Here is a 27,476-nt window from a genome sequence, read left to right as displayed (position 1 = left end):
CTCGATGTTTTTCATTTCAAGAAAGTCCCAATTTCGCTCAGACAAGCCGTGAAACGGCTGAGCACCTTCCCTCTTGACAACCAACGCACATTGCTGTGCAGAAGCAGACCAGGATAATTATTCCCAACTTCATCCAGCAGTGTTTTAAACTGGCGATCATTTAAAGCTCGGGCAACAATAAAGTTGACCACTTGAATGACCAGTGACATCACCTCACCAAGCTGCTCACCACACATCTGAGCACAGAGTGCCTCCTCATGTAGGATGCAGTGAAAACTTAGGATGGGTCTCTTTTTATGTTCACGAAGAAGCACTACAAATCCTCTGTTTTTCCCCACCATGAACGGAGCACCATCAGTACACACTGAAATAAGTTTATCCATCGGTAGATTTTTTCTTTAGCGAACTCAGTGAAAGACATGAATAAATCTTCCCCTCTTGTTGTCTCTTTCATAGGCAAAACAGCAAGACTTTCCTCACTAGTGTGTCCCCGACAGCATACCTTGCGATCACGCTGAACTGGGATAAATGGCTTACATCTGTTGACTCATCCAAAGCGTGAGAAAAGAATGGTGCTGCATTTATGTTCTTCACTTGTGTTACCTCAATTTGATTTGCCATCATGATATTACGATCGTGAACAGTTCTTGCTGACAGAGCCATGTCTTTTTATTTGTTTGATTATCTTGTCTTTATCCGAAAAGTCATCAAAAAGTTCATTGGCAACATCAAGCATGAATATTTTGGCATCTGTGAATGGCTTTCCATTTCTCACGATTGCTAAAGCACCAGCAAAGCTAGCCAAATTCCAGTTACCTTGTTGGGTCCAAACATGGAGTTGCTGCTGACTAGCTTACACTCTGCACAGTAGGTTTGACATGCTTTCTTCCTGCTGTCCCCCACTGGATATTTCGATGCAAATGTAGTATGGTGTGTGTTGAAGTGCCGCTTTATATTTGACCGTTTCATTGATGCAATTTTATCATTGCATATTAGACACACTGCAGAACCTGCTCTCTCCACAAAGGCAAATTCCTCTGTCCATTCCTGCTGAAAAGTACAATACTCCTCATCTTTTTTTCTTTTAGCCATCTTCTTCATCAAAAGGGTTTCTGCAATTAGCTAGCTGACTACTTAATTAAAAGGAGGAAAGTTTACTTCTTGACCTCACAACAACCCATGTATGTTATGCATTATCCAATAAAAATTTGGTGTTGTCCCGGAGGACAGCTGTGATTGGCTCCAGCCACCTGCAACCATGAACATGAGCGGTAGGAAATGAATGGACTGTAATACATGAGAATGTTTTATATTTTTAACATTATTTTTTTTATTAAAGATTTGTCTGCGAGCCAGATGCAGCCATCAAAAGAGCCACATCTGGCTCGCGAGCCATATGTTCCTGACCCCTGATCTAATCCCTGACATTCCAGTCATGACAGGAGAACTGCAGGTTCGCCCCCACCCCGCTGGCCTTGCCAGGCCTGTCTCGGGGCCCAGGAAGGTGGAAAGGACCAGTGTCCAGCTCCCAGTCTCCGCCAGCCCATCAAGCAAGGCCTCAAAATACAAGTGAGCACACTCAGTCACGTGTCCAAAGGAACCTGGAGCTTGTGACAGGCGACTTCCCAGACCTGGCTTGCCCATGTGACCCAGCTGTATAAATCTGCCCTCTGGGGCCGGTGGTGGGAACTGGGTCAGAGCACAACAAACAGTAGAAATGGAGCAGCCTGCAGCCCCGAGAAACACACCTGGTCTTCCTGAAGGAGACTGAGGGCTCCACCTAATGTTCAACAGATTTCTGTTTTGCTGCTTGAAGTATAGACCAGGAGGGACATGCAGTGTGAACCCCAAGGGGAGAAGCAAGCGCTGGGTCCACAGGAGCCCCACTGGTGTCTGAGAGCTTCAGAGGCCTGGCTGGTAGCCTAGCTCTAACTCACCCTCTAGGTCTTCCTGAGGGCAGGAAGAGTAGGAGCTGGCCGGAAGGAGAGGAAAGCTCGCTGGGGTTCAGGGCAAAGTCCCGGGGAGGCGGAGGAAGGTCCGTGTTCCAGTCCTGACTCTGAGAGACAGTAGAGGCAGAGAGGTGAAGCTCCAGACCCCCTCACACCATAAAGACCTGATAAGCCACAGCACCTACCCCTGGACAAAGGGGTCTGCCGGGGGTCAGTAGCACTTGCAAACTCCCTTAATAAGCATCTCTGGGGACCCCGCTGGCTCTAACGCTGCAGGACTCTAATCTTGGTTGAGGCAGAGCTCCAGGCTTGAGGGGGCCCATTGAGGGGTAAAGGGTACAGCTAGGTACAACCTCCAGAACGGCAGAGGACAGCCCCTCCCACAAGCCACAACAGGGGACAGCTGGGCCCTGGGTAACAGCAGAGGCTGGTGAGGGACTCCGGCCAGACTTCATGTGGCTGAGAGAAGCAGGCTGTGTCCAACCCTACTTTTTTGTTGTTTTTACTTTATTTGTTTAGATGTAATTAACATATGACATTATATTAGTTTCAGTTATATAATTTCATGAGTCAATATTTGTATATATTGCAAAATGATCACAAGTCTAGTTACTATTCATCACCACACAAAATTTTTTTTTCTTGTGATGAAAATTTTTAAGATCTAGTCTCTTAACAACTTTCAAATAGACAATGCAGTACCGTTGACTATAGTCAAACCTAACTTTCCAAAGCCAGTTTTAGTTCTGGGCTTTGACCTGTGGGGTCAGGGTACATCAGGGCTTTGGCCTGAGAGGAGCCCCCAAGTCTGAGCAGGCCGCTGCCCCACAGATCCCACCTCTGGAAACCCCCAAAGCCAGGGCTTGTTGGAGTGTACATTTTTTGTAGGAAAGTTCTTTAGGTTACTTTGCATTTATCCCCACAGGCTACTACTCACCCTCAACACACACAGACGCACTCTCACAAAACACAGCCATAAAACATACACACAAGCCCTTTATATCTTTCTATACCTCAGTGGGTTCCTGCCATCCTTCTTAGAGTACACATTCCTTTTAGACCATTCTATGTATTATATATAAAAATTATATATGTATTTCGATTCTTCCCTGTTCATCTAATATATTGCTTACAGGTTTTTGTGTATAAATATTGTTTGATAGCACCAGCTATTTTAAAAGAGAACAAGTAGAGAAGGTAATGCCTTAGTTCCAAATGATTCTTAGATGGCATAGTTCCAGGCATTGTGGCCTGAGGGTAGGGGGTGGAGGGGGAGAGAGAGAAGCCAGGAAGGGCCAGTTCTGCAAAGCTGTAGGCATGGACCCCACACACAGGGTGCACCCAGGGGCCACGGAGCAGCTGCGGGCCCTGGTCTTGTACACACCTGCTGTCTGCATCCCTGCCCCGTTTCTCCTCGGCTGAGGAGACGCCCAAGGACAAACCTGGAAGTTCCTCCTCTCTGCCATGGAGGAGGAGATACCCATCTCCTCAGATGGGGCCAGAGCCCAGAGATACCCCTGGCTGGCAGAGGGTCTTCAAAAAAAGAAGGCAGAAATCCAAAACCAAAATTAGATAGAAAAGTTAAAACTTATTTAGAGTGAGAAAAATCGAAACAAATTATAAGTTTTAAAAAGCTGACAAATTTCAAAAACATCACAAAATCTGGAACAGTATTTCAGACCAGCTTCTCCCTCTGAACTCCACCTGCCGTATGGCCGCTCACATGGACACGGGTGCTGCAACTTTGCCTGGCATGGGTCGGGAGGGATGCACCTAGGAGCCATTCCACTCCAGGTCAGCCAGCTGAACCGTGACCATATGCGAAATCACATAAACACATTTCCTTAAACCCTAACAGACTCTCCCCAACTCAGAGTCCCTTTGGCCATATTCTAGCAATGCCCTGGCCGGCCACTCTGAGCGCCTAGTGAAGTAGAGGGAGTAGAAATCAGTGGTCATAACAGATTGCAGTCTAGTATTTTATATATACAATTTTTACAAACACAGGCGATGGGGACACATTTCCAGGGTCCCTCCGGCATCTTTGGAAGGCTCTGGTGCACCAAGAGGCCCTGGGACTGAAGCTTCACCAGCGACTGGTGACACCACCTCTGCTGGGGACCTTCACCCTTCACCCTTCACTTTGTCTGGCTGACTTCATCACAATGTAAATGTCACCTCCTCCTGACCCCCAGCCTAAAATAGGGCCTTGCTATTCACTCTCATAGCATCCTGCCTTCCCCCTGCTTAGTCATTCACAATTTGCAGTTATATTTTTGTGTCTGTCTCTCCGAGAAGACTCGTTGCCTAGAAGGCAGGGACCACGTTTTCTCATCTACTATGTGTCCCCAAAGTCTAATACCACTTGGCCCATTTCCCTAATGACAGGTGGTTAAAGGTATGCGTGTTTCATTTTTATAGGTATCAAAATATAAATTAACAGGTGCTTATGAGCTTCCCATCATCTCTCACGTCTGCTGAGTTATCTCCTCTCAGTGGGAGGAGCTACCCTCCTGCCCAGTCCACACAGCACATACAGACAGACAAAACCTACACTAAAACGATGGAAAGGGGGAAAAATACCAGGAAAGGTGATGTGGAGGTCCACCCTCCTATCATTTATATCAAAAATATAAAATGTATCAGTCAAGATATGAAAATATAAAAGCAATGTTTTTGAATAAGTCAAAGTTCTGGAAGGCTCAAAATTGAGCAAGACAGAAACAAGGGATGGGCTGGATTAAATCTATTATGTCAAACATGCAACACACTGCATTATATGAGTATTTCTCAGAAATAGAAAATTAGGCTGGAAAAGAGATTGGCCAAAAGAGTAAGAAAGGGTTGGGGAGGAAATGAGAGAAGAAAGGAATCCTTAAGATGTCAGAATGGCTTTTTTTGGTTTTGGTTTTGGTTTTTTGTGGGGTTTTTTTGTGTGTGTGTGACAGAGACAGAGAGAGAGTCAGAGAGAGGGACAGACAGACAGGAAGGGAGAGAGATGAGATGCATCAATTCTTTGTTGTGGCACCTTAAGTTGTTCATTGATTGCTTTCTCATATGTGCCTTGACTGGGGGGCTCCAACGGAGTGAGTGGCCCCTTGCTCAAGCCAGTGACCTTAGGCTTCAAGCCAGCAACCTTCGGGCTCAAGCGAGTGACCATGGGGTCATGTCTATGATCCCACACTCAAGCCAGTGACCCTATGCTCAAGCCAAATGAGCCCGGGCTCAAGCCAGTGACCTTGGGGTTTCGAACCTGGGTCCTCTGCATCTCAGTCCGACACTCCATCCACTGTACCACCGCCTGGTCAGGCAAGATGTCAGAATGTTTACAGAATGAGAAAAGTTTCCTAAAAGACTGTGACAATCTTCAGCTGAGCCAAAACAGGCCTGCCACACCTGCAGTGTGGCACACCTGATGAACAGAGCTTTCAAGCTGGGTCACCAATAAGCAGGTCGTGTGGAAAGCTGGTTTTACATTGGGGGCCTGGAGCCGGCTGCCAGCACTCAAACCACCCCATAAAAAGGTCTTCTGACTGTACTTACCTGGGCTGAAGGCACTCTGGCTGTAACATTCACAGAGGACAAGCCAGGAGCAGAGGGCCGATACTCCTTCATGTCCCCAGGCCTGTTACCATGGTGAAAGAGCCCTTGTCCTAGCTAAACCAGGAGGGCAGCTATCATAGCAGTTTCTGGAAGCAGAGGGAGCTCTTTTCCTCCCAGGGCCCCCGGCCCTTCTGTCCCTCCAGTAATGTTTTCTGTCCCCAGCTGTGGCTCTAAGTGCCTCTCCGCCCCCAGTCACCTCTCTAGCCCCTCTTCTTCTGTCTGTAGTACATGTTCCCCACTCCCTAAATGATCTATTTGGGGAGAATGGGGGAAAACAACTCTTGAATTAATCTCCTGCCTTAATTATTGTAATGGCTTAATATGTTTTCATGCCCAGAGACACATCCCGGCTTGGCAGAGAAAAAAAGAGGCCAGTGTGGGCGCTGGGGCTATGGGGCTTTATAACTCCGGAGAGACTCTGTGCCTACGGATTCATGGGTGGGCTTCTGGGGCTACTTGAACTCTCACCCTCACCTCTTCCTCTCCCCTTAAGACCCCCAGTCTCCTCTGTGAGTCTCCTCACCTCACTCTCCCCATTCCTTCTCCCTCTTTAATCTGCCTCTTCCCCCTGTGGTCACATCCCTCCTTTCCATGCCAGGCCCCTTTCACTGCCTCCAAAGCCACAAGGGTTCTTAGGGAAAGTGTGTGCTGAGATGCTCACAGGGCTGGCATTCATCAGCCACGCAGAAGAAGGCAAGGGGCCTCGGAGGGTATTGTGGGCAGTCAAGGTGGGCACCTGAGTCAGCTTTGGTTCTCTGTGGGGACCCCAGCAGCCTTCGGGATGCCTTGCTCGCTTGTGAGAGTGGGAGAAGGTTCCTGGAGATTGTATGAATTTAGTGATCTCCAAGGGGAAGTTCTTGGGAGAGGCTTCCTGGTCTGTAGTCAGAGGGGAAAAGGCCATGTGGGCTGGCAGAATTTCTGGAAAGAAGGAAGAAGATGAAGCTTAGAAGAAAAACAGTCCCACAAATCACTCTTCAATGAAGTGTCTCCATGGCAACCTGCCCAGGGCTGAAAACCACAGAAGCAGGAGATACCCTGTTGCCATGGAAACCACATCCTAGAAAGCCACTGGTATTGGTCCTTGTTTGCTTTTGCAGATGAGGCGCTCAGGGTGGGGGCCAGACCTGCAAGGTCCCTTGGGGAACAAGGGTGGGAAGAAGAGAGGAAGGAGAGAGTGGAGGGGACATAGAGAGAAGGAGACAGAGGGAGATGGAAGGAACCAGACAGCCTCTCACAGGCATCTTGAGTCTCTGGACTTTGCCCGGCAGAGAAGGAAGTACCCCATGCTCTGATTGTGACCATATGAAGCAAGTTGAGTGAAGGAAAAAACTGGAGCTCAGGCCAAGCCTCATGCCAGAAGGAGCTGCAGCACCCACAGATCCCCGTTGCTTTTATTCCATCATACTGAAGACGAGAAAATGGAGCACACCCTGGGACCACAGGACAACCCAGCAGGGGTCTGGAACCAGAGGAACCCAACCTGCAGCCTCCAGCCCCTCCTGCCCAGGAACCCGAGCACAGGCTTCCAGAAGGAGCGTGACTGCAGGTGGGCCTCACCGCCCGCCTCTGCCCTAATTACTCCCAAACACAGGCCTTCGGTTCACCTTTTTGGGGAGCAAAGTGGCCTCTGGGTGCCTAGTGCCACCTGCTGGTGACCACTGGAAGCAAAGCAACAGTGACCAGAATGGGCCAGTCCTCGAGTAGCCTCCACCGCAGACCCTTGGACCCCTCTAAGCCAGGTTTTGAGCTGGTAGCCTCCTCCAGACTCCATTCTGATGAGCTCTTCAGTCCGGTGAACCACGAAAACACACTCAGCATGTGATCTTGCGAAGTCGGCTCCCCCTCTGGGCTTCCATGTTCCAACCGTTCAAGTGAAGGTTCGGATTAAATTACTGCTCAGCCACTTTGAAGCGTAGATAGTCCATGATTCCTTGACTCCAGCCAGAATTTTGTTCCTACTTGCAGTTCTTCTTTGAGCTTGAAGGGAGAGACCAGAAACCCTCCCCTAATGTCTCTCACTACAGTTCCTTGGCCTGGGGGCCCTATAAGCCCCATGTGTTTCAAGGTCAGCGCATCCCAGGAGGGTACCACAGGGTCCCCATCACCTTCTCTTTACCAAGTGAGCCTACTGAGAGGGAGGCAGAAGCTCATGCACCAGCACAAACAGCACCCACCGCAAGGCACGGCCCCGGCCCCTGCAGCCCCACCTGCCCCTCTGTAGTCTGAGAAGCTCCTGGGTCCACAAAGGGTCCCTGAAATCTGTTATAGAGGAAAGTTGGGAAACCAGCATTCTCTCAATCAACAGTGGTGCTCACTGCCTTTAAACACAGGAGTCTCCTCCATCTTCCACAGAGCAGATGCCACTTTGGGACATGGTGCCAAGTGCAGAAGGCTTTCTGAGCATGTGCAAATGCATCTGTGACTGCTGAGCTATCTGCCAGCAATCAAGAGAGCCGAGGCTATAAGAGGTGATTATGGGCACCCCACTGGCCCCCAAAGGCAAGAAATAAGTGAAGAGGCTTCAAGTCTGGAGAGCCAAGTTCAAATCACAGTTTTCCCACTTAGCAGTTCTGTGGCCTTGTGCTATTTCCTCATTTGCTATTTAGAGATAATAGCAGTATCTACCTCTCAGGGTTCTGGCGAGGATGAAATGAGATGATGTACGTAGAGCCCTTAGAATAGGGACTGGCCCACAGCAACTCTTATCATCACAGACTCAATTTAGAAAACTCTAGATTTGGGCCAGGCCACCTCTGATTCATCATAATGTCAAGAACATATATAGTGTTCCTCCCATCAATAACTATTCATAGAGCACCTACTATGTGCCAGGCATTGTGTTGGACAGCAGGGCCAGAGAAACAAAAGGACAGGTATGATGCCAGACTTTGTGGAGCTTCTAGACTGGTAAGAGGCAAGAGAGAGTGGTGGATGGGCCTCGAACAAACAATGACACAGAGAATGAATTATTCTCCATTTTGAATAGAAAGCTAAGGTGCCTCTTTCTCCTTCATGCTGACTGGAATGAGAGCATGATGGCTGGAGCATAGCAGTTATCCTGGACTATGAGGCAGAGCTGACAGATAGAAGAGGGGCCTGCGTACCTGATAACTTTGTGAGGGCGCCCAACCCCCATTGTATACATCTGGCTTCTTTTTCATTTTCTTGAGGGAACATAATTTTTTTTTTTTTAAGAATAGTATCATTTCATTTGACCTGTGGTGGTGCAGGGATAAAGCGTAAACCTGAATCACTAAGGTCGCCGGTTCAAAACCCCAGGCTTGCCTGGTCAAGGCACATATGGGAGTTGCTGCTTCCTACTCCTCCCCCTTCTCTCTCTCTCTCCCTCTCCTCTCTAAAAACTGAATAAATAAAGTCTTTTAAAAAAAGAATAATATCATTTCAGTTTTTCTGCCTTGTCCTCAAACCCTCTGAGCCACTGGCCTGGAGTTTGTAATAAACGGGCTGTCTCCTCACAAGGCTGTAAGAACCTCGAGGGCAGAGGAGTGTAGTGCCCAGCTGAGGGCTTTCCTCTCGGTAGCTATTTGCAAATTATTTAGTTGCATGGGAAGCAGTTGACAAGAAACATAAAAATCCCTGAGCAGATGAAGTGAGGTTGATGTAAACATGGGCAAGTGACCATTTCAAAGGCTGTCTGAGGACAGAGCTAGAGGGTGGGACAGAGAAACTCAGCAGCCACAGATAGGACCTAGCAGAACAAGAGCGGAGGGACTCGGACCCAGGAAAGGCATGGCCTCCAGAATAAGTACTTCTGGGGTATCAGGGGCTCCTCTGGGGTAACTTCAACTCGACTCTGACCTCGAGTGCAACGTCAGGGAAGCGTCTCGGGGAGCAGGGCGCCCTGGGTTTAAACCCTGTGCACCGTACTGCTTACTAGCCGGGTGAGCTTAGGTAAGTTGCCATAAAACAAATCATATAGATGAACTAATATGCATGAAATCCTCCACACACTGCCTGCCACAGGCTAGGCAGCCAATCGGTTGTAATAATGGCCCACAGTCCATCGGGCTCTGTGGTGGATGGCCCCGGGATTCCAGCCTCCTGGTAGTCATGCTCGTCTCTTCCCTCTGAGTATGGGTGGGACCTGTGACTGGCTTCTAACAAACAGAATGTGGCAAAGATGACAAGATGCCACTCCCATGATTATATTATGTTATCTAAGACTCATTCTTGTTACTGGCCTTGCACTAGACTCTCTCCATTGCTGGCTTTAAAGAGAGAGAAGCCATGCGTCCTATAGATGCAAGGAAGTGAATTTGGCTAACAAACAGCCCGGGGGCTTGGCAGTGGACCATTCCCGGTTGAGCCTCTAGATGAGAAGCCAGACCTGGGGTTCCTGTTTGTAGCCTTGCAAAGGACCTGGCTAAGCTATGCCCAGAAACTGAGATAATAAATGTGTTGTTTTAAGGACGCAGTTTTTGGTAATTTGTTACATAGCATAGAAAATGAGTATTTTGTACACTATTTAAGGAATATGTCACTGATTTTATTCTGTACATCAACCTTAAGAGAGGGTGTTATTACCCCAACTTATAGAGAGGAAGCAGGCTTGGGGGAGGGCTCGACTGCTGGCAGCCACACAGTGACTGGGGGGGGGAGGGCTCGACTGTCAGCAGCCACACAGTGACTGGGGGTGGGGAGGGCTCGACTGCCGGCAGCCACACAGTGACTGGGGGGGGGGGGGGGGGGCTCGACTGCCGGCAGCCACACAGTGACTGGGGGTGGGGAGGGCTCGACTGCCGGCAGCCACACAGTGACTGGGGGGGGGGGGAGGGCTCGACTGCCGGCAGCCACACAGTGACTGGGGGGGGGGGGGAGGGCTCGACTGCCGGCAGCCACACAGTGACTGGGGGGGGGGGGAGGGCTCGACTGCCGGCAGCCACACAGTGACTGGGGGGGGGGGGAGGGCTCGACTGCCGGCAGCCACACAGTGACTGGGGGGGGGGGAGGGCTCGACTGCCGGCAGCCACACAGTGACTGGGGGGGGGGGGGGCTCGACTGCCGGCAGCCACACAGTGACTGGGGGTGGGGAGGGCTCGACTGCCGGCAGCCACACAGTGACTGGGGGGGGGGGAGGGCTCGACTGCCGGCAGCCACACAGTGACTGGGGGGGGGGAGGGCTCGACTGCCGGCAGCCACACAGTGACTGGGGGGGGGGGGGGAGGGCTCGACTGCCGGCAGCCACACAGTGACTGGGGGGAGCCCCCGAGGAGAGCCTGGAGGCTGGCCCGCTGCAGCGCTGGCCTCGGCCCCCGTGCTGCTCTGTAGCCACACAGTGACTGGGGGGGAGCCCATGAGGAGAGGGGGGAAGCCCATGAGGAGAGGGGGGAAGCCCATGAGGAGAGCCCCGAGGCTGGCCTGCTGCAGCGCTGGCCTTGGCCCCCGTGCTGCTCTGTAGCCACACAGTGACTGGGGGGAGCCCCTGAGGAGAGGGGGGGAGCCCATGAGGAGAGCCCCGAGGCTGGCCTGCTGCAGCGCTGGCCTTGGTCCCCATGCTGCTCTGCAGCCACACAGTGACTGGGGGGAGCCCATGAGGAGAGCCCCGAGGCTGGCCCGCTGCAGCCTGGCCTTTACCCCCGTGCTGCTCTGCAGCCACTCAGTGACTGGGGGGAGCCCCTGAGGAGAGCCCCGAGGCTGGCCTGCTGCAGCGCTGGCCTTGGTCCCCGTGCTGCTCTGTAGCACAGAAAGGTCTTCAGGAGAGTGTGCCCTGCCCAGGTCTCCACAAGCCCTGCCCCTCCCTACTGCTTGGTACCCAGCTGCTTCTCACGGTTCTCTCAGCCACCTGTGGGGCTCCTGAGGACGTCTGAGTTTCCAACCCCACACACCTAAGGCATTGGGAATTAGGGGCACTAGTGGAACAGGCCCTGTTCCCCCAAGGCCGTGGGGACAAAGGGCAAGAGCCTAAGTCCCCTGGGGACAAAGCAGAGGAACCAGTGCTGCACTCCCTTCCTAAGCTGTGAGGCCACAATGCGTCACAATGTGTCACCCACCGTTTGCACCCCAGGGCTGGGCCTGGTCTAATGACCCCACCCCAAGGAGAGGACCAGGAACATATGGAGACTGCAGCCTTAGAGGGGACCCTTCAGCTGCTGGAGCAGGAGCAACAGGACAGGGGGAAAGGAGACTGTCATCTGGTGGTTTCCATAGGAGGGGTGCTGCTTCCTTTAAGTGGTCACTCTTAAATGACGTCACCTTGAGTCCTAGGAGCCCTTACAAGGGGCTGCATTTACACTGTTAACCATTCTTTCATCCCTTCCTTCTTCCCTCCTTCCCTCCTTTCCTTGTGCCTTCCTCCTCTTTTCCACCACCCGTGCTGGAGGGGCAGGTGAGGGAAGCAGGACTATCTGCACTTACCACTTGAGAATTAAGCCTGAGAGCACAGGTAACATTTCCCTCAACCCCACTGGAAGTACAGGATCCAACCCAGACAAGGCAGGAAGGGTGAGCTCTGGCCTGGGGTTCTCCTTTCTCCTTTCATTTGGGCTGGTCCCTTGTCCCTTCTTGTACAATTCACTCAACAGTTCCTAAGCTCTGACTGTGCGCCAGGCCTTCGTCAGGGACTGGAAGTACAGAACAGGGCCTAGTCCAATCCCTGTCTCAGACTCCGTATCTGCGTGAGGCCGAGCACCAGACACACTCCCCGCAAGAGCAGCTCTGGCCTGCAGAACAGCTGGCCCCGGTGCTGGGCGGGCTCCTGCACGCAGGTTTCAAAGCTGCCCATCCAACATAAAAACGAGACTAAGAGACATGGACAAGAGTGTGGTGGTTACGGGGGGGCGGGGGGAGGAGAAGGAGGGAGAGGGGAAGGGGAGGGGGAGGGGCACCAAGAAAACCAGATAGAAGGTGATGGAAGACTATATGACTTTGGGTGATGGGTATGCAACATAATTGAATGACAAGATAACCTGGACATGTTTCTTTGAACATATACACCCTGATTTATTGATGTCACCCCATTAAAATTAATAAAAATTTATATATACATAAAAAAAAATCTGCCCGCCCATCCAGGCCAAGCATCCTGTAGCTGGAGTTGAGAACCATCGTCCCAGGGAAAGAAACACTTTGTCCAAGGCACCTGTGGCTGTCTCATCCCTTCCCTTGCTAATAGCATCTGGGTTTTAGTCCCTTTATCAGAAGACGTCAGTTTCTCAGGATTAGTTGAGCTCAAAGTTGCGAAAGAAACACCCTCCCTTGAGCAGCTGAGGGTAGAGGCCAGGGCCTCAGAGGCACCTGTCTTCACTGCCGCACTCTGGTAAGTAGCCATACTGGAAACTTTTTCTGTTTTATTTTTCTCCTGATACTCCAAAAGCAAGTTGCATTTTGAATATTCTTGGCTTAGGACAGCCAATTTTCACCACGATGCGTGTAAGAAGCAATCTGATAAAAACCGTCACTCATGACATGCTGCTCTGCTCCGGGCACTGTATGCTCATCTGCCAGTTCGACCTCACAATCACCCTAAATGGTACCTTAGCCCCATTGCACAGATGAGGAAACTGAGGCATGGTAAGCAACTTGCCCCAAAACACACAACTAGCAAGTGAGAGATCTGTCTGACTCCCCTACTTTTTGCTTCCTATGAAAAGGACGAAGGGCACTGTGTCCTGAATAACACGAGGTCACAATATCACATTTATCAAAGGAAACTGGGCCAAGTGAAGACAGGCGAATGTGAAGGTGCTGGTGGGCACGGCACTGGGCGGGCTGAGCTAGGCGAAGCCACCCCAGTCTAGAGAGAGCCCAGCCTCAGCTGAGCAGGCCCCTCCCACGGAGGCTGCCTCTCACGACGACAGTGAGCCTGGACTACAAACAAGCAAGCGCACGCCGTCACAGTCTGTCTCCTACGCCGGAAGCTCAAGTGCCAGGGCATCTGCCGCAAAGGGGCCCTAACGACCTTGGTGACAGAACCTCTTCTCCGCAGTGCTCGAATCCAAGGGCTCCCAGCCCAGGTCTGCCAGCCACCGTGAGTTGTTTTAAACTCTCTCAAGTCTCAGGCTGGCCATCTGCGAAAAGGAAGAGACATTTATCTTTCTTGGGAGGAGGATGAAATGAGAAGAGGCTCCTAGACTAGCTTAGCCCAAGACAAGACCATAGTAAATTAATTCCAACGGAGTTGCATGTATTCTCCACTAGAAACCTGAGGTCTGCTATCACCGAAATATAAGGTCATCGTAAGCCTGAGCTGGTTGAGGTGAGCACTCCCCTGGGGCAGGAGGCCGGTTGGTTTAAGAAACCAGGTTTGTGGACCATGGTCGTGCTCCTGCAAAGACAGTCCACCAGGTGGCGCCATGGTACAATGTTCATGCCCTTCAGGCCATCGCACCAAGATCACTGGGGTCTCCAGGGTCTTCCTGCAGACAGGGAAAGGGATTTCATTAGCCAATTCAGAGTGAAAGAAAGCCTGAGGTCCTGTCAGTCTTTATGGCTTCCCTCAATCTCCTTAATCCAGATCTTTATCAAAAACATGGTGGGGGAGGGGGGAGGACAGTGACACTACCAATACCAAGTTACAGCAAAGTCCATCAAGCACCTATTATGGACAAGGCCCTATGGCAGGTATCATCCAGTTTTAGAGCTGAAAGGGGCCTTGCAGAAACCCAGTCTTGCCCCTTTGTTTTCCAGCAGGGAAGGACTGCTCGCTTTGGGGTGCAGCCTGAGTCAGGACAGGTTTCAGTTGAGGCCACCATCCCTCCTCACTGAGCCAGAGAGCCAGGGCAAGGCAGGGGCTGCACCCTATTCAGCTGCACGGAGGACCGAGACAATCACTTGAGTGTGACTTCCAAGGCTAGTTCTGCCTCCGCCTCTCCTGGCACACAGGAGACACTCCCTGAATGTTTGCTGACCTGACTTAGGACCCAGGACGAAGCCTAAGCCATCCAACAGGCTTCTGCCTCGGCAGTGGGGGAAGGAAGATGTGTTTGCCAGCATCCCCCATTTCAGAGGACCAGAGTGTTTCCGGGTCAGAGCTGCATAGTCCCGGGGGCGGGGGGTCCTACTGTGGTCAGATGGATCCATTAAGGGCAAAAAAGAATCAACAGCTCATCCCAATATCAAAACAGTGTAGTCTGAGGAAGCTCTCTCTGTACTAATGTTAAATGTGTCTAGGAGAGGGGTCCCCAAACTTTTTACACAGGGGGCCAGTTCACTGTCCCTCAGACCACTAGAGGGCCAGACTATAAAAAAATACTATGAGATGACGTCAGAGTAATGGCGGGGTAGGAAGCGATACCGATAAATCTCCCCCAAAACTCAACAAGATCTTCAACCAGAAACAGAAAAACCTATACTTGGAGCCTCCAGATGCTTCGCAATACACTCAAAGGTATGGTCGAGTGAAAAATTGGCTAAATATATAACCAAACCCCGAAGGAAATAGGGAGTAAGAAATGCTCCGCCTTCCTCACTAACCTAAACAGGGCGGCTTTCTCTGGTAACGGTGAATATAGAAACTAAGGCGGGCAAAGGGGGTGGATAGATCCAGGCCATGGCACAAACGGCCGAACCAGGCTGTGGCACGGAGATCCAAGCCGAGGAAAAACTGATCTTGTGGCAACCCGGGCAATACAAGCTAACACTTGCACCAAACCCAAACAAAGAAAGACAAGCGGGGCAGCCATTTTACCCGTTCTCCTGGTCGGCGTGCGCGCAGTTAGTGGGTGAGAGATTTCTTCCTAAGCCCCGGAAGTGGGTGCCCGTGTTACCCCACAGAGAGGCAGAGTCAGAGGCCTTTCTGTGGGCCGAAAGCAGAATCTCTGGGCAGCCCCAGCGCCCTGGGAAAGCCATGCACGGGAGGGAGCGAGAACTAATTCCAACGGTGGAAATTATCCGTGCTGGTGGGGGATTCACTCAGAGGGAAACGCGGCCGGCCTCATATCCTGGTTTGCGCGCGCAGATAGTGAATGAGAGATTCCTCCGAGTGCCTCGGCAGTGCGCGCCCGTGTTATAGCACAGAGGGGCAGAGTCAGGGGCCTTTGTGTGGGCCAAAGCAGAATCTCGGGCCGCCCCAGCGCCTTGCAAAAGCCGCGCACGGGGACAGAGTGAGACTCAATTCCAACGCTGCAACTTTTCCATGCGGTTGGGGGTATCACTCAGAGCGTGAGACAGCTGGCTGGATATCCTGGTCTGTGCACGCAGATAGTGAATGAGAGTTTCCTCCAAGTGCCCCGGAAGTGGGTGCCTGCTTGTGTTACCGGACAGAGTGGCAGAGCCAGAGGTCTTTGAGTGGGCAGAAAGCCTGCCTGATTATGCTAGCAGCTCTGACTGACTGAGCCTTACCCAGAGCCCTGTGCTGAGTGGAAATAGAGTGGGGAGTTGCCAGCTCTTTGAGCCTCTTACTATCCAGGCAGAGGCAGCAGCAACCCCATAGCTGGATTATCAGGCTACTAATTGAGGAAGGAAAGACTAGGAGAAAGGCTCCAGGAACACGGACTCTCTCACTGTCGGAGCCTATAAATGCTAATGAGCCTCGACTGCCAACGAGACTAAAGCACAATACATGACATTGCCATAGAGACTTATCAACTGCAAACCTCTACCTGAGCGTGCCAAAGGGGCAGAACCCGGGGTACAGAGTCACCGACCAGGAAGAGGGAGAGAAAAGAAAAAGCAAGAAGATAACCTCTCAAAATCAAGAATAATCTGCAGACTTTATAACCTATCCCATTTTATTATATTTGTTCGTTTGTTTCTCTTATCTTCATTCTTGATACTTTTTTTCCTCCTCCAATTTGGCCGATTAACTCTCTGCCGGTCTTACTCTCTCCTCTCCTTGAACTACACTACCCATAAGTGTTACATCTCCCATTATCTTTTCTCTTCTCTTCCTTTCTCTCTATGAGGGTTGCACTCCAAAACCCTTAACTCTCTCTCTCTCTCTCTCCTTTCTTTTTTCTCCTTTTAGTGGTTCCCTCTTTTTTTCTCTCTCTCTCTTTCTTTTCTCCCTCTATATTAGTTTCTTCCTTTCTCCTTTACATCTCCTCTCATTCAAACCTCAATAACAAACAAATTATATTATCTGGGACTCAAACTTATGTTTGTGGCATTTTGGGGGTTTTTTACTTCACCTTTTTAACTCACTAGCAGTGCTCCCATTCCTGGCTCTCCATTTTATCTAGTTCTTGTTCCACTAAATACAATAGTAATTTTTTAATTTGTCCCCCCATTTTTCTGTTTTCCTCTTATTCCTCTCATCATAACTCTTAGTCAACCAACACCTAAAAGCAAATCATTTTATACTTGACCCAAATTTTTTCCTTATTTGCTTTTTGTGGGTCCATACCCTCTTTTTTTTCTTTTTTCTTTTTTTTTTTCTTTTTTCTTTTGCCCCTTTATTACTTTTCCCCAATTCAGGCCCTACATCACAGGCATTGTTTGTTATAATTCACAGTTCACCACAAGATTTTCTCAAGAAAGAGGGAAGAGGAGAGGAGAGGAAAAAAGGAGGGGGAGAATAATTTCCTTTTTTAAAAATTTTTATTTTATTTTATTTTTCTTTATTTCATTATTAATTTTTTTTAAAAAAAACAACTCTTCGATTTTTTATTTTTTTTATTTTTTATTTTTTTTTACTTTTTATTCTTTATTAAATCTCATTAATACTATCAACAAAACCACCCTCAGATGCCATTAAGGAAGAGAAAATTGAATATCATGGATACAAAAGAAAGAGAGGTAACACAGCTAGATGAGGAAAAATCTATGGAGAAAAAATTTAATATATTGGAAACCTTGGAGCTAAATGACAGAGAATTCAAGATAGAAATCCTAAAAATCCTCCGAGATATACAAGAAAACACAGAAAGGCAATTTAGGGAGCTCAGAAAACAACTCAATGAGCACAAAGAATATATGTCCAAGGAAATTGAAACTATAAAAACAAATCAAACAGAGATGAAAAACTCAATTCACGAGCTGAAAAACGAAGTAACAAGCTTAGCTAATAGAACAGGTCAGATAGAAGAGAGGATTAGTGAAATAGAAGACAAGCAACTTGAGGCACAACAGAGAGAAGAAGAAAGAGACTCAAAAATTTAAAAAAATGAGATAGCCCTACAAGAATTATCTGACTCCATCAAAAAGAATAACATAAGACTAATAGGTATATCAGAGGGAGAAGAGAGAGAAAATGGAATGGAGAACATACTCAAACAAATAATAGATGAGAACTTCCCAAGCCTGTGGAAAGAACTAAAGCCTCAAGTTCAAGAAGCAAACAGAACTCCGAGTTTTCTTAACCCCAACAAACCTACTCCAAGGCATATCATAATGAAATTGACACAAACCAACAGCAAAGAAAAAATTCTCAAGGCAGCCAGGGAAAAGAAGAATACAACATATAAAGGAAGGCCCATTAGATTATCATCAGATTTCTCAGCAGAAACCCTACAAGCTAGAAGAGAGTGGACCCCAATATTTAAAGTCCTGAAAGAGAGGAACTTTCAGCCACGAATACTCTACCCATCAAAGCTATCCTTCAAATATGAAGGAGAAATAAAAACATTCACAGATACAGAAAAGATGAGGGAATTTATCATCAGAAAACACCCACTCCAGGAATTACTAAAGGGGGTTCTCCAATCAGATACAAAGAACAAAAAAAAACAAAAAAAAACAGAGCCACAAGTAAAAGCTCCAAGAAGAACACAATAAAACCAAATTTAAACTGTGACAACAACAAAAAGAAAGAGGGGGAGAAGATGGAGATTAACAGTAGCAAAGGACGATGGAGTGCAAAAGTACTCACAAAATAGTTCGCTACAATGAACAGGGTAGGGACCCTTTTCATTACTCAAAGGTAACCACCATTGAAAAAACCACCACAGAAGCACATGAGATAAAAAAGATAGCAACAGAGGAAAGATGTATGGAATACAACCAAATAAAAACAAAAGATAGAAAAACAAAAGAGAAGGATCAAACAAGACACAAAACTAACAGAAAGCAAGATATAAAATGGCAATAGGGAACTCAAAAGTATCAATAATTACACTAAATGTAAACGGATTAAACTCACCAATAAAAAGGCACAGAGTAGCAGAATGGATTAAAAAAGAAAATCCAACTATATGCTGCCTACAGGAAACTCATCTAAGTAACAAGGATAAAAACAAATTCAAAGTGAAAGGCTGGAAAACAATACTCCAAGCAAATAACATCCAAAAAAAAGCAGGTGTAGCAATACTCATATTGGATAATGCTGACTACAAGACAGGAAAAGTACTCAGAGACAAAAATGGCCATTTCATAATGGCTAAGGGGACACTGAATCAAGAAGACATAACAATTCTTAATATATATGCACCAAACCAAGGAGCACCAAAATATATAAGACAGCTACTTATTGATCTTAAAACAAAAACTGACAAAAATACAATCATACTTGGAGACCTCAATACACCGCTGACGGCTCTAGATCGGTCATCCAAACAGAGAATCAACAAAGACATAGTGGCCTTAAACAAAACACTAAAGCACCTGGATATGATAGACATCTACAGGACATTTCATCCCAAAGTAACTGAGTATACATTCTTCTCCAGTGTACATGGATCATTCTGAAGAATTGACCATATGTTGGGCCACAAAAACAACATCAGCAAATTCAGAAAAATTGAAGTTGTACCAAGCATATTTTCTGATCATAAAGCCTTGAAACTAGAATTCAACTGCAAAAAAGAGAAAAAAAATCCCACAAAAATGTGGAAACTAAACAACATACTTTTAAAAAATGAATGGGTCAAAGAAGAAATAAGTGCAGAGATCAAAAGATATATACAGACTAATGAAAATGACAATACGACATATCAGAATCTATGGGATGCAGCAAAAGCAGTGATAAGAGGGAAGTTCATATCACTTCAGGCATATATGAACAAACAAGACAGAGCCCAAGTGAACCACTTAACTTCCCACCTTAAGGAACTAGAAAAAGAAGAACAAAGAAAACCCAAAAACAGCCGAAGAAAGGAGATAATAAAAATCAGAGCAGAAATAAATGAATTAGAGAACAGAAAAACTATAGAAAAAATTAATAGAACAAGGAGCTGGTTCTTTGAAAAGATCAACAAAATTGACAAACCCTTGGCAAGACTTACCAAGGAAAAAAGAGAAAGAACTCATATAAACAAAATCCAAAATGAAAGAGGAGAAATCACCACGGACACGGTAGATATACAAAGAATTATTGTAGAATACTATGAAAAACTTTATGCCACTAAATTCAACAACCTAGAAGAAATGGATAAATTCCTAGAACAATACAACCTTCCTAGACTGAGTCGAGAAGAAGCAGAAAGCTAAACAGACCTATCAGTAGAGAAGAAATAGAAAAAACCATTAAAAACCTCCCCCAAAATAAAAGTCCAGGCCCTGACGGCTATACCAGCGAATTTTATCAAACATTCAAAGAAGACTTGGTTCCTATTCTACTCAAAGTCTTCCAAAAAATTGAAGAAGAAGCAATACTTCCAAACACATTTTATGAGGCCAACATAACCCTCATACCAAAACCAGGCAAGGATGGCACAAAAAAGAAAACTACAGACCAATATCTCTAATGAATACAGATGCTAAAATACTAAACAAAATACTAGCAAATCGAATACAACAACATATTAAAAAAATAATACATCATGATCAAGTGGGATTCATCCCAGAATCTCAAGGATGGTTCAACATACGTAAAACGGTTAACGTAATACACCATATCAACAAAACAAAGAACAAAAACCACATGATCTTATCAATAGACGCAGAAAAGGCTTTCGATAAAATACAACACAATTTTATGTTTAAGACTCTCAACAAAATGGGTATAGAAGGAAAATATCTCAACATGATAAAGGCCATATATGATAAACCATCAGCTAACATCATATTAAATGGCACTAAACTGAAGGCTTTCCCCCTTAAATCAGGAACAAGACAGGGTTGTCCATTCTCTCCACTCTTATTTAATGTGGTACTAGAGGTTCTAGCCAGAGCAATCAGACAAGACAAAGAAATAAAAGGCATCCATATCGGAAAAGAAGAAGTAAAGGTATCACTTTTTGCAGATGATATGATCCTATACATCGAAAACCCCAAAGAATCCACAAAAAGACTACTAGAAACAATAAGCCAATACAGTAAGGTCGCAGGATACAAAATTAACATACAGAAGTCAATAGCCTTTCTATATGCCAACAATGAAACAATTGAGAACGAACTCAAAAGAATAATCCCCTTCACGATTGCAACAAAAAAAATAAAATACTTAGGAATAAACATAACAAAGAATGTAAAGGACTTATATAATGAAAACTATAAACCATTGTTAAGGGAAATCGAAAAAGATATAATGAGATGGAAGAATATACCTTGTTCTTGGCTAGGAAGAATAAATATAATCAAGATGGCCATATTACCCAAAGCAATATACAAATTTAATGCAATTCCCATCAAACTTCCAATGACTTTTTTAAAGAAATAGAGCAAAAAATCATCAGATTTATATGGAACTATAAAAAACCCCGAATAGCCAAAGCAATCCTAAAGAAAAAGAATGAAGCTGGGGGCATTACAATACCTGACTTCAAACTATATTATTGGGCCACGACAATCAAAACAGCATGGTATTGGCAGAAAAATAGACACTCAGACCAATGGAACAGAATAGAAAACCCAGAAATAAAACCACATATATATAGTCAAATAATTTTTGATAAAGGGGCCAACAACACACAATGGAGAAAAGAAAGCCTCTTCAATAAATGGTGCTGGGAAAACTGGAAAGCCACATGCAAAAGAATGAAACTAGACTACAGTCTCTCCCCCTGTATAAAAATTAACTCAAAATGGATCAAAGATCTAAACATAAGACCTGAAACAATTAAGTACATAGAAGAAGACATAGGTACTCAACTCATGGACCTGGGTTTTAAAGAGCATTTTATGAATTTGACTCCACAGGCAAGAGAAGTGAAGGCAAAAATTAATGAATGGGACTACATCAGACTAAGAAGTTTTTGCTCAGCAAGAGAAACTGATAACAAAATAAACAGAAAGCCAACTAAATGGGAAATGATATTTTCAAACAACAGCTCAGATAAGGGCCTAATATCCAAAATATACAAAGAACTCATAAAACTCAACAACAAACAAACAAACAATCCAATAAAAAAATGGGAAGAGGATATGAATAGACACTTCTCCCAGGAAGAAATACAAATGGCCAACAGATATATGAAAAGATGCTCATCTTCTTTAGCTATTAGAGAAATGCAAATCAAAACGGCAATGAGATACCACCTCACACCTGTTCGATTAGCTATTATTAGCAAGACAGGTAATAGCAAATGTTGGAGAGGCTGTGGAGAAAAAGGAACCCTCATACACTGTTGGTGGGAATGTAAAGTAGTACAACCATTATGGAAGAAAGTATGGTGGTTCCTCAAAAAACTGAAAATAGAACTACCTTATGACCCAGCAATTCCTCTACTGGGTATATATCCCAAAAACTCAGAAACATTGATACATAAAGACACATGCAGCCCCATGTTTATTGCAGCATTGTTCACAGTAGCCAGGACATGGAAACAACCAAAAATCCCACCAATAGATGACTGGATAAAGAAGATGTGGCACATATACACTATGGAATACTACTCAGCCATAAGAAATGATGACATCGAAACATTTACAGCAAAATGGTGGGATCTTGATAACATGATACGAAGCGAAATAAGTAAATCAGAAAAAAACAGGAACTGCATTATTCCATACGTAGGTGGGACATAAAGGTGAAACTAAGAGTCATTGATAAGAGAGTGGTGGTTGCGGGGGGGAAGGGGGAATGGGAGAGGGAAAGGGGGTGGGGAGGGGCACAAAGAAAACAAGATAGAAGGTGACAGAGGACAATCTGACTTTGGGTGGTGGGTATGCAACATAATTGAACGACAAGATAACCTGGACTTGTTATCTTTGAATATATGTATCCTGATTTATTGATGTCACCCCATTAAAAAAATAAAATTATTAAAAAAAAAATACTATGAACAAATCCCTATGCACACTGCACAGATCTTATTTTAAAGTAAAAAAAAACAAAACGGGAACAAATACAATATTTAAAATAAAGAACAAGTAAATTTAAATCAACCAACTGACCAGTATTTCAATGGGAACTATGCTCCTCTCACTGACCACCAATGAAAGAGGTGCCCCTTCCGGAAGTGCGGCGGGGGCTGGATAAATGGCCTCAGGGGGCCGCATGTGGCCCGCGGGGGCCGTAGTTTGGGAACCCCTGGTCTAGGATATACTGTTAAGGAAAAATCAAGGCATTAAATTATCAAATTCTCCAACATTTGAATAAGAAAAGGACAAAAGTAGCATATTCATGTTGGCCCACATTTGCATAAATGAACTCTGGAAAGACTTAAAGGACACTAAGGATGGCAGTCACAGGGCGGAGAGGGGATGGATGGATGGGACAGGAAAGGAAGAGAGACTTTTCTCTGTGTACATCGCACACTGCTTGATCCTTGAACCATGCACATTTACTCCCTTTCAAAGTCTGAATTTTAAAAACACATCTGCCCAACATGATACATTTCCCACAGTTGTGAGATGCTTTACCTGGGGGGATGTGAAATGCTTTGGGGTGGAGTGCAAGCGATTGTAAACTTACAAACACAGCACTGAATCATATGGTGAAGGGTCACTCCCTTTTCATTTCTCTTTCACCTTCTGAATCCATCAAGGAGAATGCCTCAGTGAGATGCTAGTGGGTCTTCAACACCTCCCTAACTGCCGGCAAACAAAGACAGCAGGCATCAGGCTTAGAGCCGCGGCCAACAGCAGTGGCTAGCTAAAATGAATTGTTGTTTTCTCTACATTGAATTTACTTGTATTAATATCTACTGTGAATGGTTAATAACACTCACTTTTTATTTATAATAGTTACATGTGGCTTCCTTTTCAAAATACCGTAGTAAATTTAAGTAAAATGTCAGTTGCTCTAAAAAAAAATATGTAAACCTTAATGCCATTGCTTTGTGAATATGGTATTATCAGGTGCTAACCTTGTGCCAGAAACTACTAAGGGCTTCCCATGACTTAATAGCCTTGATCCTCCTGCCCCCGTGAGGTGCAGATGAGAACACAGGAGAGTGTGGACTGCGCCCGAGGTCACTGGTTAACCAGAGGTGGACCTGGGACTCGGCCTCCTCCAGCACCCCAACACATACACACACCGGAGGGACTAGAGCTGGTGGCCCAGTGAACGCAGTGAACGCAGTGAATGACCAGCCTTCGGGCCTCCACCACGTGCTCAGCCTCCCCTAGCCCTTGAGGCCCTTGACCTCATTTTGGACAGCTTCCTCTTCTTCCTCCCAAGCTCTGGGTCTCTAAAGCCACATGGTTTCAGCACGTCCCCCACCCCCAAACCAGAGGGTCAGACACACACATGCACACACCTCTCTGCAATTCACTGAAGCTCGATCTCCTGGAACTTTCTCTCGCTGTTCTCTGGGGTCCTCGGCGGCAGCACAAGGAGGGCTGAGCTTTGCTTCTCCCACCATTAGGCCCTGCTGGACAGGCTGCAGGCTAATCTCTCCGCCCTGTTGTGGCAGCAAAACTCTGCTGCCCCGCACCACCCCTACACAGCCCTTTAGGGACCCCGTGTGAGGTAAAGGAACTCTCCCCGGGTCGGTTTGCAGTAGAAACATCATGCACCCAGGAATGCAGGGGAGAGGGCTGCACCCCTACTCAGTAACTGCAGTCCAGAGCTGGGAAGCTACAGAGACCACCTAGCTGGAAAGCTGCAGTCAGCATCCTCACGCCCACCCTGTGACCTCTGCCCTCACAGAGGTGATCTGAGGGTCACAGTAGGTCCCTGCTGGAAGTGAGGCCTGTTCCCTCCCCATCTCCTATTCTCTGAGTGAACTTCGGTGACGCCCTTCTTCTCTGTGGGCCATCAGCACTCTGCATAGTCAGTGTCTATGCCATCTCACCCTCACAGGGCCATCGGTGTCACCTGGGGGACTTAGTAAGAGGCAGGTCTTGGGCCACATCCCTCAGCACCTCTGAGAATCCACCCTGAGGCCTGAGGGTCTGCATCTGTATCAAGTCTGCAGGTGACTCTGACAAACAGCCAAAGGAAATAGAGGAGCAGGTGTGAATGTGGGCTTTGGCCTCACTGTGAATCTTAGCTCCAACCTCAGCCTGCTCAGGGCCCTGGAGCAAGTTATAATGCTCAGCAATGTGCTCAACAGGGAAATAAATATGACAGTCATAGTATCTAAGTCATAAAGTTCTGGTGACAATTGAATGACGTCAAGTGCTTACTTAGCACAGTGTCAGGCACACAACACAGTCTCAGTAAATTCATCATGTCCTGACACTTGAGACCGACACAAGCTCCTCAGCTTCCAGGAGCACAAAGAAGCAGCCACATTTCTTCTCTAGCTGGGAGGGGCAGCCCAGGTCTTGAGAGCATAGCCAGGGGCCCTAGGTGCCTGGGACACTGTGGCCACTCTGGGCTGAAGCCCACAGCATGGGAGCTGTGGTCCAAGGCGCAGCCTCGGTGCAGGAGCAGTGAGGGCTGCAGTCCCTCCTTCCCGTGCCTTCTGTCCATCTCTCACTCACCATGCCAACGGTGATTCCCGAGGCTCCAAGAAGCGGGTGGGATGCAGACCGTCATCCTTTCTTAAAGATGAGAAACAGGCTCAAGTGGCCAATGTCATGGACTCACAGAGCAGAGCGGGGCCTGTAAATAGGCAGGCTTCCCTCGGGGCCCAGCCGGCCAGGGTGAGGCTAACGCCAGGCCAGGTGTCTGAAGGCAGGGGCTCTGCCTCCCAGACCAAGGCTTCTTCCTCAACTCACAGAGCGAGAGTGCCCAGTGAGCCCAAGCCCCTGCCTCTGCCACAAGGCAGGGTTCTGGTCCCAGTTTCAGAGAAGGGGGAGCCCAGAGAAGCCTCCTTACGGAGCTGGCAAAGCTCAGCCTGACCGTAGGCTTGGTCTCTTCCAGGAAGATGGAAACACTGACGACCCCACTGGCAGGCTATCTGGAGGACAGGGAGAGAGGTAGCGCTCAGAGCAACGGGGAGGACAGGGAGAGAGGCAGAGCTCAGAGCAACGGGGAGGACAGGGAGAGAGGCAGAGCTCAGAGCAACGGGGAGGACAGGGAGAGAGGCAGCGCTCAGAGCAACAGGGAGGACAGGGAGAGAGGCAGAGCTCAGAGCAACGGGGAGGACAGGGAGAGAGGCAGAGCTCAGAGCAACGGGGAGGACAGGGAGAGAGACAGAGCTCAGAGCAACGGGGAGGACAGGGAGAGAGGTAGCGCTCAGAGCAGCGGGGAGGACAGGGAGAGAGATAGCGCTCAGAGCAACGGGGAGGACAGGGAGAGAGATAGTGCTCAGAGCAACGGGGAGGACAGGGAGAGAGGGAGAGCTCAGAGCAACGGGGAGGACAGGGAAAGAGGCAGCGCTCAGAGCAACGGGGAGGACAGGGAGAGAGGCAGCGCTCAGAGCAACGGGGAGGACAGGGAGAGAGGGAGCGCTCAGAGCAATGGGGAGGACAGGGAGAGAGGCAGCGCTCAGAGCAACGGGGAGGACAGGGAGAGAGGCAGCGCTCAGAGCAACGGGGAGGACAGGGAGAGAGGCAGAGCTCAGAGCAACGGGGAGGACAGGGAGAGAGGCAGAGCTCAGAGCAACGGGGAGGACAGGGAGAGAGGCAGCGCTCAGAGCAACGGGGAGGACAGGGAGAGAGGGAGCGCTCAGAGCAACGGGGAGGACAGGGAGAGAGGGAGCGCTCAGAGCAACGGGGAGGACAGGGAGAGAGGCAGCGCTCAGAGCAACGGGGAGGACAGGGAGAGAGGGAGCGCTCAGAGCAACCGGGAGGACAGGGAGAGAGGGAGCGCTCAGAGCAACGGGGAGGACAGGGAGAGAGGCAGCGCTCAGAGCAACAGGGAGGACAGGGAGAGAGGGAGCGCTCAGAGCAACGGGGAGGACAGGGAGAGAGGCAGCGCTCAGAGCAACGGGGAGGACAGGGAGAGAGGGAGCGCTCAGAGCAACCGGGAGGACAGGGAGAGAGGGAGTGCTCAGAGCAACGGGGAGGACAGGGAGAGAGGCAGCGCTCAGAGCAACGGGGAGGACAGGGAGAGAGGGAGCACTCAGAGCAACGGGGAGGACAGGGAGAGAGGGAGTGCTCAGAGCAACGGGGAGGACAGGGAGAGAGACAGAGCTCAGAGCAACGGGGAGGACAGGGAGAGAGGGAGCGCTCAGAGCAACGGGGAGGACAGGGAGAGAGGGAGTGCTCAGAGCAACGGGGAGGACAGGGAGAGAGGGAGTGCTCAGAGCAACGGGGAGGACAGGGAGAGAGACAGAGCTCAGAGCAACGGGGAGGACAGGGAAAGAGGCAGCGCTCAGAGCAACGGGGAGGACAGGGAGAGAGGCAGCGCTCAGAGCAACGGGGAGGACAGGGAAAGAGGCAGCGCTCAGAGCAACGGGGAGGACAGGGAGAGAGGGAGCGCTCAGAGCAACAGGGAGGACAGGGAGAGAGGCAGAGCTCAGAGCAACGGGGAGGACAGGGAGAGAGGGAGCGCTCAGAGCAACGGGGAGGACAGGGAGAGAGGCAGAGCTCAGAGCAACGGGGAGGACAGGGAGAGAGGCAGAGCTCAGAGCAACGGGGAGGACAGGGAGAGAGGCAGCGCTCAGAGCAACGGGGCTGGAACTTGTGGAAAAAAGGGCCCGAGGGAGATAGAGCTGGAACAGTCAAACGGCAGCTCTGCTCACCAGGCAGCCCAGCCAGCAAGTCCAAACCCCTCCTAGAGGGGAGGGGCTCCCCTTACCATCCTGAGAGGCAGCAGAGGCCCAGTGGGGTCCCGCCGTGGTTCACAGGGGGCGGGGGAGTGGGTAGCACATC

At 48.4% G+C, this 27,476-nt stretch overlaps 1 long non-coding RNA gene across 1 annotated transcript; it reads right to left on the bottom strand.

Annotated features, from left to right (window-relative positions):
- Positions 1-803: 803 nt before the first annotated feature.
- On the bottom strand, positions 804-27,476 carry LOC136380831 (uncharacterized). The gene is made up of 3 exons (XR_010746994.1): positions 27,403-27,476; positions 25,200-25,618; positions 804-1,250 (listed from the first exon to the last, which is right to left on the bottom strand). It is a non-coding gene; the product is annotated as an uncharacterized lncRNA (long non-coding RNA).

This window comes from Saccopteryx leptura, chromosome 9 (genome assembly GCF_036850995.1).
Source record: "Saccopteryx leptura isolate mSacLep1 chromosome 9, mSacLep1_pri_phased_curated, whole genome shotgun sequence".
Classification (NCBI taxonomy): domain Eukaryota; kingdom Metazoa; phylum Chordata; class Mammalia; order Chiroptera; family Emballonuridae; genus Saccopteryx; species Saccopteryx leptura.
The sequence above is the reverse complement of the archived record's forward strand: the minus strand, read 5'-3'. Positions and strand labels throughout refer to the sequence as shown.